This window comes from Osmerus mordax, chromosome 8 (assembly GCF_038355195.1).
Source record: "Osmerus mordax isolate fOsmMor3 chromosome 8, fOsmMor3.pri, whole genome shotgun sequence".
NCBI classification, from domain to species: domain Eukaryota; kingdom Metazoa; phylum Chordata; class Actinopteri; order Osmeriformes; family Osmeridae; genus Osmerus; species Osmerus mordax.
In genome coordinates, this window is record NC_090057.1 from 6,567,454 (window position 1) to 6,585,689 (window position 18,236).

Consider the following 18,236-nt stretch of genomic DNA (forward strand, 5'->3'; position numbering starts at 1 on the left):
CATTTCTCCAAGAAGACCACCACAATATGGTGATACTTAAAATGTGTGTATTCTTTAAAGTGTGTGCAACGTGTGTGTGTGTGTGTGTATGTATGTGTGCATAGTATGTGGATATATTAGTGCACATGTTGATGTGTGTCCTGTACTTGTGTGTGTGTCACATGTGGGACTGTATGGCCAACACCACGTCACGTTGACGTCAGCTGTCGTGGATGTGAGAACACTCTGAGCGTGACTGTATATTTAACAACCCCGGCACTATCTCTCACTGTCATCAAATTAACTTTTTGAGAGGGGAAAAACAATAAACATAATCGAGGGGTGATTACAGGCCCCTTCGTGCTTTGGTTTACCAGCAGATGCTTGCCATTCCTAAACAATGTCAGATTTGGACCGGAGCTATCCATTTACAACAATCGCAGCCCCATTATGACAGCCATCCTAGGTGATATCAAAGCAGCAGGCAAGTTAAGGCCATGTGGGCTTGATGGCAAAATAAGATACTTGGCTGACATAATCTTAAAAACACATGAAAGGAATTTTCTGTATGTGTTTGATCGCCTCAGCTGGGATGACCTCTGTGAACTGCAGGGGCCATCCCTGGCACTGTCCCAAATAGCCCACCAAGACTCCTCATTTGCTGTTTGTTTCATCTCCTCACAGCATCTACCATGTCCATACCTTGTTGCCCTGGAGGAATGGTCTGATGATGACCCACTTGGTCAGCGCTGAACAGTTTGGAACATTATCGGTGAGGCACTCACCGATAATAGGAATGTCAAACTCCGACCTGTTCATACTGAGTTCACGGTCTGATTCCCCAAGCAGTGCAGTGACGTTTTGAAGTTGTCGTTGTGTTTGGGACAGCGAGCTTCACCTCACACTTCCGTGCTGTTTGAAAGCCCCCCCAAGCTTTCCCTCTGAGCTCCTGTCATTTTTTGCTCGGACTCCTCCTTAAACTGAACAGCCGTGGCAACACCCACGCAGCATTTTGTTTTAAAGAGGATTAACCTCTGAAACACTGTAGCGCTAGCTGGGAGCGAGTCTTCAGCTACACCGAGACATGCTGACAGAGAACACACTTTACAATGGATGTTAGAAGCATTACAATGGATGTTAGAAGCATTAAAGGGAACAGTAATTAGTGTGACCGCATGCCCACAGACATTGCGAGGACAGCACGTTCAGCTTCCTCTCCAGAATGGAGAAACAAGCTGAACCAAAACATTCCCATGCCCTGCTATCTGAGCCAACCATGTTTGTGCCGAAGCTGCAGGTAAACTGAAATATTTATTTGGCCTGAGAATAAGACGATTGAACATATGAAGACTTTGTAGGAAGTTCTTAACCCCTCAGACAGCATCATTGCCAGGGCATTGACGTATGGAGTCCATTTTAAAGTCTTGTTTCCAGCCTCAGTCCCGCAGGAAGGGCCCTGGCTCTGAGCTGTTCCTCAGTTCCTGGTAGACTGGATCTTCAACTCCTGGTAGACTGGATCTGCAGCTTGTTCCCATCCTCTGCGTGTGTTGGGCTCTGGAATGGCAGGCAGCGTGTGTGGAGGAGGCCTTTGAGTTTGGAATGCTTTTTATCCACAAATTAACGTGGTTACACTGTTTTTGTTTGGGGGGGATCAAGGAAAAAATGAAAGAAGAAATGTCTTGCCATGCCAAAGCATGTATTTATAACGTGTCTCATAAAGCTTGTTGCTGTAGATAGACTTTAAAAGCCCTAGACGTCCCTGGCCACTGCTCCAGTGAAGGAGTTATGTGACTCCTAGTTTGGATAGGAGGTGCAACCAAACTAGGTTCAGCCTCAGTGGATACAAACTGAAGACCAACAGAGAAACTGAGATTGTCTGAGAACTCACCACTCTCAACACGACACACTTGCCCCTCCATCGTTATCCTCCTTGCCCCTGAATTAACTGAGAGCCAGTCACTGAGAGAAATGTACACCAATCCATGATGGCCTCAAACTGGCACTGTCAGCTGGTGCAAGGGTGGGCATGGTGACAGAGACAGAGAGCAGAGCTTGGCCTGTTGGGCTGAGGAGGGGGGAGGAGAGGCAGGAGGCAGACCAAGAGAGACGTGCCTACACTGTCAAAACTGAAATGTTACATTTGCTCAATTGGTTTGATGAAATTAATTGTATGGAGCCATTTGAGTTGAAGAGCGGGGTCCTTTGAGTAAACTACACCTGTATATTAAGGTGTTCACTCAATTGATCCAGTTGTTTAACTCAAATGGCTCCTACGCAATTCATTTAATCAAATCATTTGAGTAAACTTAACTTATCCGGGTTCACATTGTAGATGGACTTGTAACCGACGCTTCTCCACGGCATCATGCAGACTAGGACAGGATGGTGTTGGGGGTTGGATAGAAGGGAAGTCTGGCATGTTGGCAGGCAGAGGGGGGAGGGGGCGTCTGGCTCCGGACTCTCTACTTCACTCTGGCGTGTGGATATGTCTGGCCTGCAGCGCTCAGCCCCTCTAATGATGTTGTAATTGTTCCAGAGGGCTCGACACTCAGCCCTATCAGCACAGGGCGAGGGAGGGGCAACAACAGTGCCACCTCAATACAGCTAATAATGTAACAAGGTAGCTGAGCAGAGGCCGGGATCTAGCGAGCCTCCGTCAGAAGGCTCTTGTGTTTTACTAGGCTAGATTGATTGACAGACTCCCAGTCTGTCTTGGTATTGCAAAAGAGGATGAAACTTTGGCTGTGGAAGGTTACATTGACTTACGTCCGATTTCTACCCTGGGCTCCATTTAGAATCAAATTTTTTTTCACCAAACCCTTTCACCCATTCAGCTAAACATGTTCAAACTGATGCATGGCACCAGATACTGTGAGATTAGAAATCTGTAGATTTGCGTTCATTATCTCCCTCTCTCTCTCTAAAGTCTGCATCCAGGAGAATGCCTCGCCCCAATGCTTGTTTGCTTAGATTACCCATAATGCAACTGGATCTGGTGATTGGTGGATTGGATCCATGTGACGGTGTGCCCAGGGGTCAAGGGGTCAGGGGGTCAGAGAATGTGAGAGAAGCTTCTAAACCCAGGCTGTTTTCTCAACTGTTGAGAATTAGTATCTGCCCAGTTCATTTTCCGGAGACTAAACATGATTTCAGTCAGATTCCAATTACCGCCCCAAGCCTGTTGTAATCTAGATGTTTATGTTATTCTCTCTCAATCAAGAGGCTGCTGAGCTCAACTGCTGCATTCTGTAAACTGGCTCTCTACCTTTAAAAGAATGCAAGGTCTAATCATCTGAGTTGGGAAGGATTTATTTGGCTTGTAAGTCTGTTGCATGTACCGAAATATATTTATTGCCAACATAGAAGTTTGCACAAGTGTTTAATGAAGTTTGTTAACCATAAATACCTTAAATGAATGCATGCTGGTGTGTTGTCTGTGTGTGGAAGTAACTGTGAAAGGGTGTTCTCTCTCCTCCTCTCTTCCTACCTCTTCACTCGTTTCTCCATCTCTTTCCCTCCCTCCCTCCTTCTCTCCTCTCCAATCTCTTCCTTCTCCCTCTCCCCCTCTCCCCCTTCCCTCATCTCTACTCTCCTTTCTCCCTCATGCTAACCGTGCCCTCTGCAGAAGCACTAACCAAAGCTGATGATGTCAGCATGTTGGGGGCGTTATCAGAGCTGAGTCCCTGAGGGGGGCGTCGGATGGCAGCCCGGCGTTCTGCTCCAGGCCCCACCACAGAGCTAGGGGACTCATATCATATACCCTCGCTGCTGTCACATCACACCTCCCCTCAGCCCACCACCTCTGTCTGTCTGTCTGTCTAGCTGTCTGTCTGTCTAGCTGTCTGTCTGTAGGTGTCTGTCTGCCTGCCTTTCTGCTGTCCCTTTTACCTGTCTGTCTGCCTGCCTTTCGGCCTGCCTGCCTGTTTACCTGTCTGCCTGCCTGCTTGCCAGTCTGTTTGTTTTTGTTTCACCAACAAACAGAGACAGACAGAAGAGCATGTTTTAATGTCCCCATAATTCACCTGTCAGTGGTAATTTACTGTTACAGGCAATCATTGACTCATGTTTCAGTGTGATACATGGTTATGATCACCACACATTCCAAACATTTCTGTCATCTGTGTTTGGGTTTCCTTGGTTAGTACTGTCTAGATCCTGTGTAACTGCTTTAAAAATAATCTTCTTCTTTCATTTGTGAAATACCAAAACTATTCATGGCTCATATAACCTTTCACTAGACTTGACCTATCTTTTACACACACACACACACACACACACACACACACACACACACACACACACACACACACACTATGTCTGTCACTGTCTCACACACACACACACACACACACACACACGCACGCTCTCATTACCTCTCCTTTTCTCACTTGATGTCATGCTCTATCTATCTGTTTATCTGTCTGTCTGTCTCTTTCTATCTCTCTCTTTTTTCTCTCTCTCTCTGTGTCTCTCTCTCACTCACCTTCCTCTGCTGGCCTGCCAGTGATTCCTAGGCTTGTCTCAGCAGGGTGTAGGTGAGCGTGTTGAGGAGCCCACAGCTACAGTCATTGTGTTAGCATGAGAACTTACCACACACTGACTCAGTCTGACATGACGCACACAGACCAGTCAGGAGTTATCAGGCCCCTCAAAATACTGTGTGTGTAGAGCTCATCCAAGCACTGGACCACATGTCAAAAAAGACAAATGCTAACTCAGTGATACTTTCACTCAAAACACAGACACTAACACACACCAGAGTAGGACTCTAGTGCAACCCACACTGTTTTATTTCACATTTAACAAGATCGCATTGTTTGGTAAACAGTGGTACTGCTTCTTGCGGGTTGGAGACACCCCCAGTGGTTTCCTCTGCACAGGTCATCGTGTGAGTTCTGCAGAGTCATCACCAGGGTGATTGGAAGGAGCAGTGGAGGGGAGGGGGGGGCACTTTGCAGTTCTGCAAAGCACTGTCTTTGATTAATCTCATCTCTCACTCGTCTTTCCGCTCTGTTTCATTTCAACTCTCTCTCTCTCCCTGTCTCTCTCTCCCTGTCTTCTCCTCTACCTCTGCTCTATGCACGCTCTCCCTTCTCTACCTCTGAGGGGATCTAAGAAGTGAACTCGACAGTTTTGCAAAGGATCAAATGAATCCTCAGAACTCCTCTGTGCCAATGGGTCAGTAGCTGTAGAGCTGCAGAAACTCAGAAGCAAGATATAGGGAGGAACAAGCCAGCATAAACACATAAACAAAACACCTGATCCCTCTCCCCATTCCCTGGGGCGCCACACCAAGGTGTGGACCAGACAGTCTCAATTGATGGCTGACATGTTGTGCTGCCACCTATATGCAATTTAACGGGTCTTATTTCAATGTTGTTCAAACAGATTGCAGGCCTCCCCGACAGTATTTTAGGTGTTTATACATTAATCTGTGTGTGTTTGTGATTGCATTTTGTGCATGAGTGTGTGTGTGTGCTCGCGTGTGCGCGTGTGCGCGTGTCTTCGTTTTCATCATTCCGTCTCAGCGACACGGCTTGTCTCTCTCTCACAGCTTTAAAGTCACACCCGCCTGAGCGGCTCATACCCAGAGAGAATATGCTTGTGTGATTGACACGCCAATATTCCTGGAGTATGTGATATTCTCTTTTTCGAAATCAGTTTAATAGCTTGGCCGTGACCTTCCATAGACTCCTTAAGGCCCCGATGACAGAAAGGTTATTTGGTCCGCTTCATAGCCCCGGCTGGAGACAGTGAGCCAGTGTTTTTAAGATTCTCTAGTGACATCATAGGTCAATGACATAGCATTTCATGTTTCCCAATGAGGCTGAGTCTGCCACATCCCTATTGATGGCCCTACTTAGCTGTACTGCTGTTAGAGGAGGGCTATCCGCTGCATGGCCAAATCAGCTCAGTAAAACACACAAACACACTCAGACACACACACACACACCAGGATAAGGCACTGGGGACAGATCAAACAAGATGTTTTCAGATGCAGTGTTGCCGTTAGTGTGATTGGAGTGACTGGCTGGGTAAAACAAGTCATTTCATTGGTAGATTGTTCTTGACCATCACAATTTTCCATCATGTCACTCTTTTGTTTTGTTTTTTTTTCCCTGAGAGGAAATAATGTGGTCTAAAGGCTTGCAGTGCATCTCCAGTCTGGATCCAGATCTTTTGGGGTTTAGATGTAGTGCATGTGCAGCTTTCTGGATTGATTCTTCAAGTTTCAAAGAAATGCAATCATTCCCCTTTTCTTTGTGAGGTGTTAGAGCTGCAGTTCCAGGTGATGTTTATCCTCATGAAGAGTCTGTCACAGAGCACCGTGAGCATCCATAGCACATCCACATCCATAGCACATCCACATCCATAGCACATCCACATCCATAGCACAGAGCTACATGAGGTCAACCTAGATGAAAGCTTCAGTAGCAGTCCACAAAAGGACCGAGGGCAGAGTTTTCCGGCCCTTATGATGGAGTCGAACACAAACGTGAACGTATTGAGTGGAAGGTGTCCGGTGGTCCGTTGAGGAAATTGAGTAACATAAAAGTGGAGGGAAGGACCCATTGGAGTTGTCCCTGCAGGGGCCTCTGGTGCCTCTCAGGCAAGCAATTAATGAGATTTTGATTTAATGCCTGGTCCAAGATCAGTCGTCGCCCGCCCAGTCATTCCTTTGGTGCGGTTGTATTTTCAGACATGTTAATCATGGCTGCAGATGACTCCCCCATACATTTACTGCATGGCCCCCGTCTGGATGCAGTTTGATCCATTAATAACTTTCTGGGCCTCAGGCTTTTCTTAGCTCAAGAGACCTTGGATTTCACATACACACACATGCACGCACATAAACATATACATACTTGTGCATAAAGGTTATTTAAGTTTGGCTTTTTCATCTCCCTTCACCGTACAGGGTCTGCTGTTTGACATCGCTCACTGTATTTGTCAACGGCAGAGATCAGGCTACTGTGTTTTCTTGACATCTTCTTATCTGCGCTGTTCTATTAGAGTTTCCTTTCCCTCATTTCTTGTCGCTTTGACTTTAGGGAGATTTTCCTCAAGTCATTCAGAAAATGATTGATGATAGAGGTATTGTGCACCAAAGGCTACTCTCCGGATCGAGATGAATCAAAACACGGTTGGAACTGAATTCATAAGCTCGGATGAAGCGTTGGTTCTATACTTTCCTCTGGTGGTCTCCTGTCAAATATCTGATTAAAGGAAAAGATGACTGGGAGAAGGGTCACGGTAATTGCCATGTGGCTTTGTCACTCCTCACTCTCGGAGAATTCGTCCGCGACTCCTAAACCAGAGCTTCGATGATTGTTTTCTGATTGAATGCATAAATGTGCATACATTGCCAACATCTGGATAAATGCAATATGTCCACAATGTGTTTTTGACGCGTGTATCCGTTGTCCTCGCCGTCATCTGTCAACCTCTGATTAAGACGCGTCCCTCAGGATGCTGCGGTTAAGCATTCTGAAATGAGCTCGTATGCTTCAATCACAAGTGAAGCCATGAGGAGGGCACGAGGACATGGTCACCTCCATCACAGAGGTTTCCGCTGAGCCAAATATTCCATCAGCGTGCATGCGGGAGGGACGTGTGCCCCAGTCTGTTTATGTGATAATAACATCACTCCACCACAACAACAGCTGTTTGCTCACCTTGGCTCTCCTGCGGGGGGCTGGCAGTTCACAGATGACCCGTCGGTGGCAGGACGGTGGGGCTGGGATGTCTGACTGACAACCCTAGTGCTCCGTACAGCGTGGCGGTGACAGGATTTCAATCTGGCCCTGGTTTTTGTTTCACAGATTCAGATGAAGAACAGACCCTCTTAATTTATATGTGTCCTGAGTGTCTCCGAATAATTTGGGTGGGTTGGGGGGAAGGGAGTTGAATAAATGAATATAAATGGTGTTTTATATCTTGGCAATGTGGCGGGCAAAGCTTTTTTGACAACCTTGAGATAGAGTGTGGGCTCCATGGGGGCTTTGTACGGAGACACGTTTATAATTATAATCTATGATTCTATTCAAATGGCCTCTTTCAAATTTCCTCATCACTATAGAGAGCATTGTTGTTACTCAGAAAAAGGGGTTTGGACTGACTGAGTGTGACGTTGTCATGTGAACCTGTCCGGTGAGACTCTGCCCGCAGGCTGTGTGACACACAAACACACACCTCTCGCTGTGGTAAATACAGCCCTGGTAGCTGTGGGTGCCATGTTGAATCCTGTTCATCTTACAGTGTGTAGGAGCATACAGGAAAGGTCTGAATTATGACGAGGTCAGTGAGAAAGGGAGAAAGACAGGAAAAAGGAGAAGGGTTGAACAGAACAAGAGAAGAGAAGAGAAAACGAGAAGGTGCCGGTCTTCTGTCACCTTCCCAGCTCTGCTTCGCTCCCAGCTCGGCTTCAGTGAAATCTTCATCAGAAACAAACAGTGGGAAAAAAAAAGAAAAACAAGCCGAGGTCAGACAGGGCCAAGCGGCTGCTTCCTGCCCCTGCCGCCTCCCCCCTCCCCTAGCCCTCGCTGTCTCCCTCCATCACTCCCTCCCTCCCTCCATGTTTGTCCTGGTGGCTATGATCTGCCTTCTGGAATTGTGCGTGTGGTGTAGGGGTGGGGAGAGGGAGGGCAGAGAGGGGGCTGTGCTGAGCTCCGGGTGTGTTTGGAGGGGAGGGGAGCGGGGTGGACGAGGTCACCAGTGTCTCAGGACCGCTCCACTGCACGCAGCACAACAGGCCAGTGTGAGAGGACGCGATTAGGTGACCCTCCCCCACCCCTCCCCCCCCTCATCTCCCCCTCCCCCCCCCCCCGCTGATGTTTTTCTAAACACGGCCCAGAAATAGCACAAACGCGCTTGTGTGACAAGGCATTAAAATTGTTTCCAGCCTCACTACACCGGCTGCTCTCGCTGGTTAACGTTGCAGCCGGACATTTGCCACTGGAGCGCGAACACAGTGCCTGCAACTGCTACAGCAGGCAGGGAGGAACACGCTGCCCAGAGGCCTCAGAGTGGGGACACCCTCACCTTAGTTAGCCACTGGTAGTGGAAATTCCTCAATGTGCCTTTAAACACCTCTGGTTCCCTTAACATGGTTTGTGTTTATATGCCGGCGAATGTGTCCTTAAAACTGCCGGGGGCAAGATCCTCTGCAGGGCTCCTTACTGGACCTCTGTTTAGATGTTTTTATGAGCTATTTCAGTTGGTTATTTACAGCCTCATATTACCATTCTCGTAATTGTTTATGATATGTTTTGAGCTTCGGAGAAATACGTGCAACCCAGCAACATCAGTCACAGATGGTTTCAGCACATATTCGAGGCCTGAGAAAAGCGGTTAAAGCAGTGAGTGCATTCCGGGGCTTGGACAAGGACATCTGCCTTGTCTGGCAGAGTGCTATTCATTATTTCTCTCAGACATAAACATTATTGGATGAAAAGCAGGCTATTTAGTAATCTGGGCAAATCCAGTTATATTTCAGTATGCCTCATAAGGCCTGAATGTTGGCTCGAGTCTCGACCGTTAATCCCTCAATTTCCAAAGTCTCATTAATACTCTGTTGACAGACCAGAGGAAGCCCCCATATATCTCTGAGGTGAACACATTTATAAATGAGAGCCTTAAAGCCCCCCGCCCCCTCCTGTTGAAAAGTCCCTGTTTTCTACATTTACCATTTACTCTGCCTGCCTCTCTCCAGGCCTCAGTCCTTTTTATTCTGCTGCTCGGCCCCATCTGTTAGCCGGCGCAGAGAGCTGTGTCATTAGCGGTGTCTCAGCTTTTAGAGGAGGGGAAAGCGTCCACGGTGAGCTGTAAAAAGTCCCATATGTGCCATAGGAGAGCAGGCCATTTGCACTGAGCAGGTCTGCTGAGGGCTTTTCATTTGCTGTGTGTAGGGTTTAGACTCTCTCCACCTCCTTTACTTTTTATATACATGTGGGAGTGGATGGATACACCAGGGCTGGATACAGGGATGACAGCATCTGCGCACACACACACACGCAATGACACACACCAAGTACACACACACACAAGCACAAATACACATGCAGAAGTGAACAGGCACACACACATGCATTTTGCACTGACTCAAATTGTGTACAGGCACAACGAGCAGCAATACACGTGTGTATAAATACACATACACATACACACACACACACACACACATTACTTAGCATGGCAGCAGCCGAGAGGCCACAAGAGAGGGCTGCCACAAGCCCTTCCCCTAGCTTGTCTCACTGGTACAGCTAATGAATGGGTTTCTAAAGAGCCTAGTCAGCCCTGTCTTACCACAGATCATCTCCCCTCGTTCTGCAGGCTAATGGCACTCCCACTTTCCTCCACACTCCCTCACTTTAACTCTTAAACTGCTGAGTCACTGCGGCCTACATGGCTTGTCCCAGACCTGAGGATCTTTCACTGTGAAGACAAGCCACAAATAGAGACTGGACGTGGAAGAACATGATGTTTATTCTATTCTACGCCTCACACCATCTGTAGACCTGCCATCATTTCCCCTATAGCGGTGTACTTAACCTCAGCCAGCCAAGTGAAAAATGCTCTGCATGGCTCTAATGGGCCGTTATGCAAATGTTAACTTAACGTCGCATTTGAATTTTTGACCACTGAGTCGTTGATCCTTTTGAACCATTTGAACTTTTCCCCTCTCTGGGCACTGACTATTACCCTTTCACTAAGAGGGTGCCCTGCAGTGGGCTGAGAGTCTAGGCACAGCTCCATCACTTATGCTAATAGCACACAGAACCGTCAACAGGAGCACAGCAGTATGAACACTGGAGATAACTGTGGACAAACAGTGGGTTATTAGTATTATATGTGAGATGGCAGTGGGCTACTAGAAAGCAAGCAGGGGATAAAAGCAGGCCAGTAATGGTCAAGCGTGCTGTGGGCTAGCCATTGGCTAAAACTCAGCTTATAGAGGGTCATTAGTTGTATGTGGTGTGCTAAAAGTGTGCTAATAATGCGCTATCGGTGGGATAGTGGTGTATTTAGAGTGGACTAGCAGTAAGCTACCGCTGGGCTAGCAGTGGGCTACCACTGGACTAGCAGTGTTCCAGTGGTCCAGAGTCACCTGTATCTTTGCGTCAGTCTTCAGCATCGCTTCCTTCTGATCTATCCACTGATGGGTTGGATCTCAGGTCTTCTGACTTGACCACGACCACCATCTCCCATGAAAAGCTAGGTCTTCCATGGTGTGGAGGGCTTTATACTGAGGAGTGAGCTTAACCTATTCAACTCGATAACACTAGCCATGGGCTAACAGTCAGCTAATGGTAGAACAGCATAGGGCTAGCAGTAGGCTAACAGTGGGCTAATGGTACGTCAGCTCCATTTACTTCACAAAAAATTAGCCTCATCCCTATGGGCCCTATTTTGCAGGGCAGTTGTGATTTCCCAGACTACTTAATACCCTTAGCGAAGGGGGAAATACCTTGAAAAGTCTGTCAATATCAGTCATTGTAGGTCTTCTGCCATATACTATGTTCATTGTTTCCATAAACAGATGAAGAGATCACACATATTGATGCCACCATTTGGGCAAAAACAACAGACGAACTCTGACAAGGCTTGCTCCAGCAAAAGAAAGAAAAAGCCTATCCAAAATGTTCCTCAATTTCACTGTAAAACTGTGCAAAAATCCCACAATAACTAATTTGGCTGTAATGATCACATGTCGGTATATATAAATAATATAAAAAGTATCTTCTTGTTTTTGTTAATAGAGCACTTGTACACGTCAACAGGACGTGAGTCTCTAGGAGTGTGAAAGCTGATTCCAAGTTGCTTTCAAGAGAATCTCCATTGGTTGAAAGCTGTGAGAAGCAGTAAACTGAACAAATGGTGTATCTATCTATCTACCCAGACAGAGGACTTTAACTGTCCTCTGTCTCCTGAGTGCAACGGCCGCTCGCTGAACCTCAAAGATTTTATCTTGGCTGGGTTCATTAACGCCTTTTTCATCATCCAGATCTCTATCGCTCTCCCTGTTTTTATCTATCTCTTTTTTTCTCTCTCGCTATTTCTGATTCATTGACCAATTTTTTTCTCTCTGATGTTTAATAACATTGTCTCAAGCCACTGCTAGGGTTAGGGTTAGGTGTGTGTGTTCCCACCTTGTGTACATGTCTGCCTGTGTGTACCTGCTTGTGTGTGTCTGCAAAGATGTTTATGCACATTTTGTTGTGTGTGCCTGCTTGTATGTTTGTGTGTGTGTGTGTTTTCACTTGATGCAGCAGGGCTGCAGACAGTATGCGGACACACACTGGGGTGGTTCTCACAAAAGGATTAATTCTATATTTCAGCAGCAGAGGCAGCCACAGACCCAGTAGATCCAACAATATTGTAGCTTTTCCTGACAGTCGTGGACATAAATAATGCATGAAGTGGAGCGATGCCCCTGTTTCCTCGGCTCTGTGTGATAATGAAAGGGACCCTGTGGGACAGATATACCGGCGGTCAGTGAAACATGTACCACCCTACAGACAGACAACCCTGCATACGTAGGTAGGCCCCTATTGTTTTAATAGGTTGATTTGATCCCACTGTCGATTAAATATTAATCCAAAGCAGCCACTTGGAATGATCAGTGGCAGCCATGTTTGGACCCCTGTGATGGGGGTTTTTAGGAGAAGGGGGGTGGTCCTTTATGCGCCTGGAGTATAAGAGTAGTTTGCGTGATTTTGTGTGAGCCATGAGCAACAGTTGAGGTTTCCGGGGTTGTGGTTTCCAAGCGTGATTCATATCTATTCGGCCGACAGCCCGACCGCAGTTTACCCCTCGGGCACTTCAATCAGTCACCCATTCCAGCGGCAGTTTCTGCCTGGTGACCTGCAGGGAAAGGCCGCTAGAGAATGGAACGTGATTGAGTGTTTCTTTCCTGGATTGAGGGGTAATGTCGGTGTTTTGTGTGTTAATCTCGGCATGTGTGAGGTACGTTTTTGTTATCACTCGTGCCGATTCCAGCCTCCCTTAGATTAAAGGGAGACCATTGTGTGGTGCAGCCCTCCCCCACCCCACCCCACCTCGCCCCACCTCCCTGTGTCACAGTGGGACTCTGAGGGGATCTGGTTGATTCCCTGCGTGGGTGTGAGCTCCACACTAGGCTGCTCCTGGTAATTAACCCTTGGGGGTGGCATGCAGGAGGTGGGTTACAGCTTTTAACTACAAAACATGTCCAATGACCCCCCCCCCATCCTCCCCATCCCCCACTGCCTACCTCCTCCCCCCCAAAAAAACACGCACTAGCTCTACCACTACCACCTCCAACACCCCCTACCCCCTTCTTGTGGGAATTCAGTTTGGTCACACTCTGTTTGCTTGGAAAACAAGCCAGGATGTGGATGTGAATGTGTGTGTAGGTGTATGAGTGTTTGTGTAGTTAGGATGTGTGTGTGTACTTGCAACCGTGTGTGTGATTGTGTTTGGTGAGAAGGGAGAGAGTGGGAGACAGAGAGAGAGCGTCAGGGGGAAACAGCGTGGTAAACGAGTGTGATTCTTAAGAGGAGCCTAATGCAGAGACACAGCACTCCTATTCTCTTGCTCTTCCTGTCATAGCTGAGAACAGGGACGATAATGGGCCTCAGGGCAAATGACTGAAAATAAACATGCAATAAACAAAACAGTCCTGTTGCTAGTCTTATTCTTTTGTTACATCCTTGGCTGTTAAAACCCCTACGAGCCTGTGAAAAATGATTTGTGTCTCAGTGGACAAAGCTGCTGAAGTAAGATCAGCCACGGTCTTTACTGTTACAAGGCTCAATGCCGGCCATGCATTTGTGCAATTATATAGAAATACTCTCAGTGCACTAGTTAGGAATTCCAGGGCGACAAGTACACAGCAAAGACATAAAGCAAGATAATTCACACCATAAACTAAACTAAAGAGCTGTCTTTTTGCAGTGAGTCCATTTTTATATGAGATGGAAGCAATATGACCGTATCATTTTTCAACAGATATGTATGTCAGTTGGACAAAACCCCCTCGATCGGCCACAGTACATTTTGTTTGTTATTCATTTGGTGGAGAAGCATGTCTTGGAAAGGGTGTCTGCCATGCATGCTTACTCACTCTCTCAGTCTCAAGTACTTGAACCCTGAATGGTTTTTAATGGATGCAATCTGGAAACCATTCACCCCAGCGTCCTGGGTAGTACACGAATGCAATTACAGTGATGACCTGCTCAAGCAAGTTTATGTTCTGTATACTCTAAATATGGTAGCTGGCTTTTACAGTCTTGTTTCAGGCATCAATGATCCCATTTCCTTTTCGGACAATGTTTATAGAACACATTCGTTCTCCTTGCAAGCATCTCCAGGCTTCCCACGAAAGAGATATTGGTGAAAAAAAATCCAGTTTGAACTCAGTTGCACTCCTCTTCCTTTAATTTATAACCGCAGTTTAATAGACGGCCCTATCTGAGGACAGAGTTGAGGTTTAGATTGTGTAAAAGTCAGGAAGTGGCGACAGAAATCTATGGAAAAGTTATTATAGCCGTTTGATGTTTACTTGTGCACCCCCCCAGTCTAGGTGTTCATCTATTCTATTTGATGACATCTGAAATGTCACGATGATCATTTCCCGAGGGGATGTTGGATTGAGATTTCATTACTCCTAAGAGACGAATATTCAGCTCTCCTGAGTACACTGATATTCTTTCACCACTCACCCTTGGAGTGTGTTCTTCCTGCTTTTTGACACCTTCCTTTGACAGTGTAAGAGTAAAACGTGTTTTGCTTTTGAGAATAACTTCTGGAGAGTGAACAGGGGTTTCTCTGAGAAGTTGCTTGAAACAGAGGAAGCTCCCTGCAGTTTTATCTTTGAGAGGAGGTTGTAGATAAGAGAACAGGTTGACTCTGTTCAGGGCGTTATTAAAAAGCTGTCCCTCCAAAGTCAACACGACCTTCCAACCAATACTGTAGCTTTCTTCCCATGTCTGCATGTGCATAAAGACTGACCTCCCCAGACAAGCAGCTGATTGGGGGGGACACTGCACTCCCCTGGCTTGTCTGAGGCGTTCCCACCCACCTATGGCCTCCCTTGCCCCGGGCTCCTCTTCTCTGTACCTCTCTTCTCCTCTCTAGCCTCCCCTCGGCCCCTCTCCTCTCTCTCTCTTCCCTGGCCTCCGCTCCTCTCTTCTCCATTCTGAATGACCAGTTCCCCCTCTCATTGTGTCTTTCATGCCTCAGTATTTCTATCACTGATATCCCCCCCCATCACCGACCCCCCCCCCCCCCCCCCCAACACCACTTGTGCCCGAAATGTATCCCCCACTACCCACCCATCTCCCAGCGAGCTACCAGGGATCTATCCGTCTTCCCTGCCTGTCTGCACACATTAGAGGACGGGCGTTGTTTGGCGGCGTGCCCGGGTCCGCCTCACGGCCTCTCTCACTCGCTGGCTGTCCTCTGGGCTCGCCACAGAGATGCAAATGACACGCGGAAGTGATAAAAGTTGCATGCAGGTCCCCCGAGCAATTAAATATTAACAGGCCTGGATTTATTTCCCATATTCAGAGCAGGCATGCCCATGGAAATTAGTCTCAGGTTACAGTTTGGGAAACATTCAGAAAGGTTCTCCTATAGACAAAATCATAGACCTGCCCTGGACCTTTTATTGTATCATTAATGTAATCAATATTATTATTCCACTCCAAGTTTGGGTCAGCTGAAGGAGTACTCTGAGGTCATCCTGAAGCTAGAGGAGGTGGTCAGAAAACCCCTCACTCCTTGTGTTCACATCCCTCCATATTTACACTGGCCCTCATGGCTGGGGAGTATGTGTTACAGTATTTATAACTGTTCTTTCAGTCTGCCATCTCCAAACTCCAGAACTAATGTCCTCTCACCGTCAATCATTGTGGGATTTCATTAGAGGATTGTTCTTTCCCCTCTCTCTCTCTCTCTCTCTCTCTCTCTCTCTCTCTCTCTCTCTCTTTCTCTCTCTCTCTCTCCCTCGTGTGGGCGTTAGACTGTGCAGTCCATACCACATCTCTCTTCAGGCAGATTTTTCAGAACCAGAAAGCCCTCCACGGAGTCTGCACTATGGCCAGCTGAAGAAAAGGAACGAGAAGAGAGTTAGTAAAAAACAGAGAGAGAGAGAGAGAGAGAGAGAGAGGGGGCCGGGGTCATTTGGCTTTCATTGACTTGCTAATGCAGCAGTGGGGGCAGCAGCCGCAGTGCTTCTGGCTGGGGCTCGGACAGCAGATGGGAGGCTGGGGCAGCCCTACTGGGCCCCTGAGTGGAGAGGGGAGCCAGGGGGAAGGAGAGGGGAGGAGTGGAAGAAAGAGGGGGGGAGTGGATGAGAGGGCCAGGCAGGGGGCAGGTGGTGTTAGAGGGGGGAGGAGGTTATGGAGGTGTGCGTGAGGGGCTGTAATGGAAAAGTGACCCATGCATGAGAATAACCCCAGGCCCAAGCAAGCACCCTGTGGAGAGGTTGTCGTCCTGGGCTGTTGGAGGCCTGGGGGGGGGGGGGGGGGGGGGTTGACATCAGCTGTAGAACAACAGAAAGCTTTATGGTTATATATGCCCTCAGGCCTGCAGTCAAGCAGGCCAGCAACCTCACCAAAGTTTTGAAAAAGGCTTGTGAAACAGGGAGACGTGTGGAAGCCTGTCTCACTCCATAGATTTCGGATGGTGATTTAGAAACCATTAACATGGATAGCATTCCCTGTGAAAGCCTCAGCCCAAGAAGCTGAACTGATTTCGTTTTTGAGAAATATGCTAATCTTGGTTGCACAAATGTCAGTGTGTGTGTGTGTGTAGGTGGGCTTGCGTCTTTGAAATTACATTGTTCAGAGATACAGAGGTAATGATCCCACTCCGGACCCGGGGTTACTGTCCTTCTCGTCTCCTACTCAACACCAGGATCTAGAGAGAAGCATGTACCTACCTCCCACTCCAATCAACGTGCTCCAGCAAAGGGAATGTGCAATAATATGAGCCATTCAGACACTTTTTAAAAGGGCAGGGGGGTTTATGATGTTAACACCCGGGGACACGGCGGTTGGATTGTCCTATTGGTTCCCCTCCTGACCAGTGTGTTTGTTATGGTCCCCATGTCATGCTGTTCCTTCATTCCTGTCATTATATTTCCATGAGCACAGCAGCATCCATAAAGTTTATTGCAAATGGACAAATCCTTGCTGGGGTACAAGGTACCAGGATCCCACAGTGATCAGGGGGAGCAGGGGGTGTGTAGAAAAACAGAGCTCATTTCCAGTGCGAGTGTGAATTAATACGGAGGAAACAGTATGTCTCATCTCATTCCAGCCACGGCCGAAAACCCCCTGACCAGGGTGATAAGATAACGTGGGTGGGAGGGAGGGGTGGGGGATGGGGGAGTGGTGAGGGCGGGGAGAGGGAGGTTTGAGGAGGGGGGAGAGCTAAGCCACGGATGTGCAGAGAAGCGTGGGTCGGGGCGGGGGGGTGAGATGAATGGTAAGTCCCTGAACGAGACCCAGGAGCGCCTGCCACTGCTTATTGCACATTTTTCCCAGACGCCGCGGCCCTGTCCGGACCTGATAAAGTGCAGAGGGCCCAGGAAGCACCCCGGATTCGGGAAAAAGCGAACCTCTGGTCACCTCTAGACGCCCCCCAGCCCACCACACACACGTGTGCACACACCCCACCCCTGCCTCCCACCTCAGGTTGCTAAATCTCCCTCGCAGATGCGGGCTGACCCCCGTGATACCTGCTGTGGGCCTGGAATATAAAAAAGCGGTCTGGAGGCTCAGGGTAAATAAATACATTCATGAGGCTGCTCGTCACCCCCCCACCAGCACACACACACACCCCAAACACACACACACACCCCACACACACATACACACACCCCTAATCTGAGCACGGTTGGCCTCTTGCTCGTCTCCTGTGCCAAACTAAGGCCGATGATAGTGCTGTTTACTTCCCCATTACTACCTTTAATTGGACCATTCTCTGAGATAAAGGCTCAATTTGATTTAATTGGCCTGCTCTGTTTTTATAGGTTAAAAACATTTTATTTTTATGACAGTTTTTTAAGAGCTTGAGCTATCTTGTAATAACCCCAGCCGGCATAATGGCACTGGAGCAGAAACCCAGGGCAGTGGAGGCACAATGATAGAAACATACAGACGCATCTATCCCAGCCCCGGCTGAGCAAATCCCTTTTTTATAAGAGGTAGCTTGTCAATACCCCTGCTATGACAACCATTACAATCTGTTGACCTTATGAATCAGTCAGT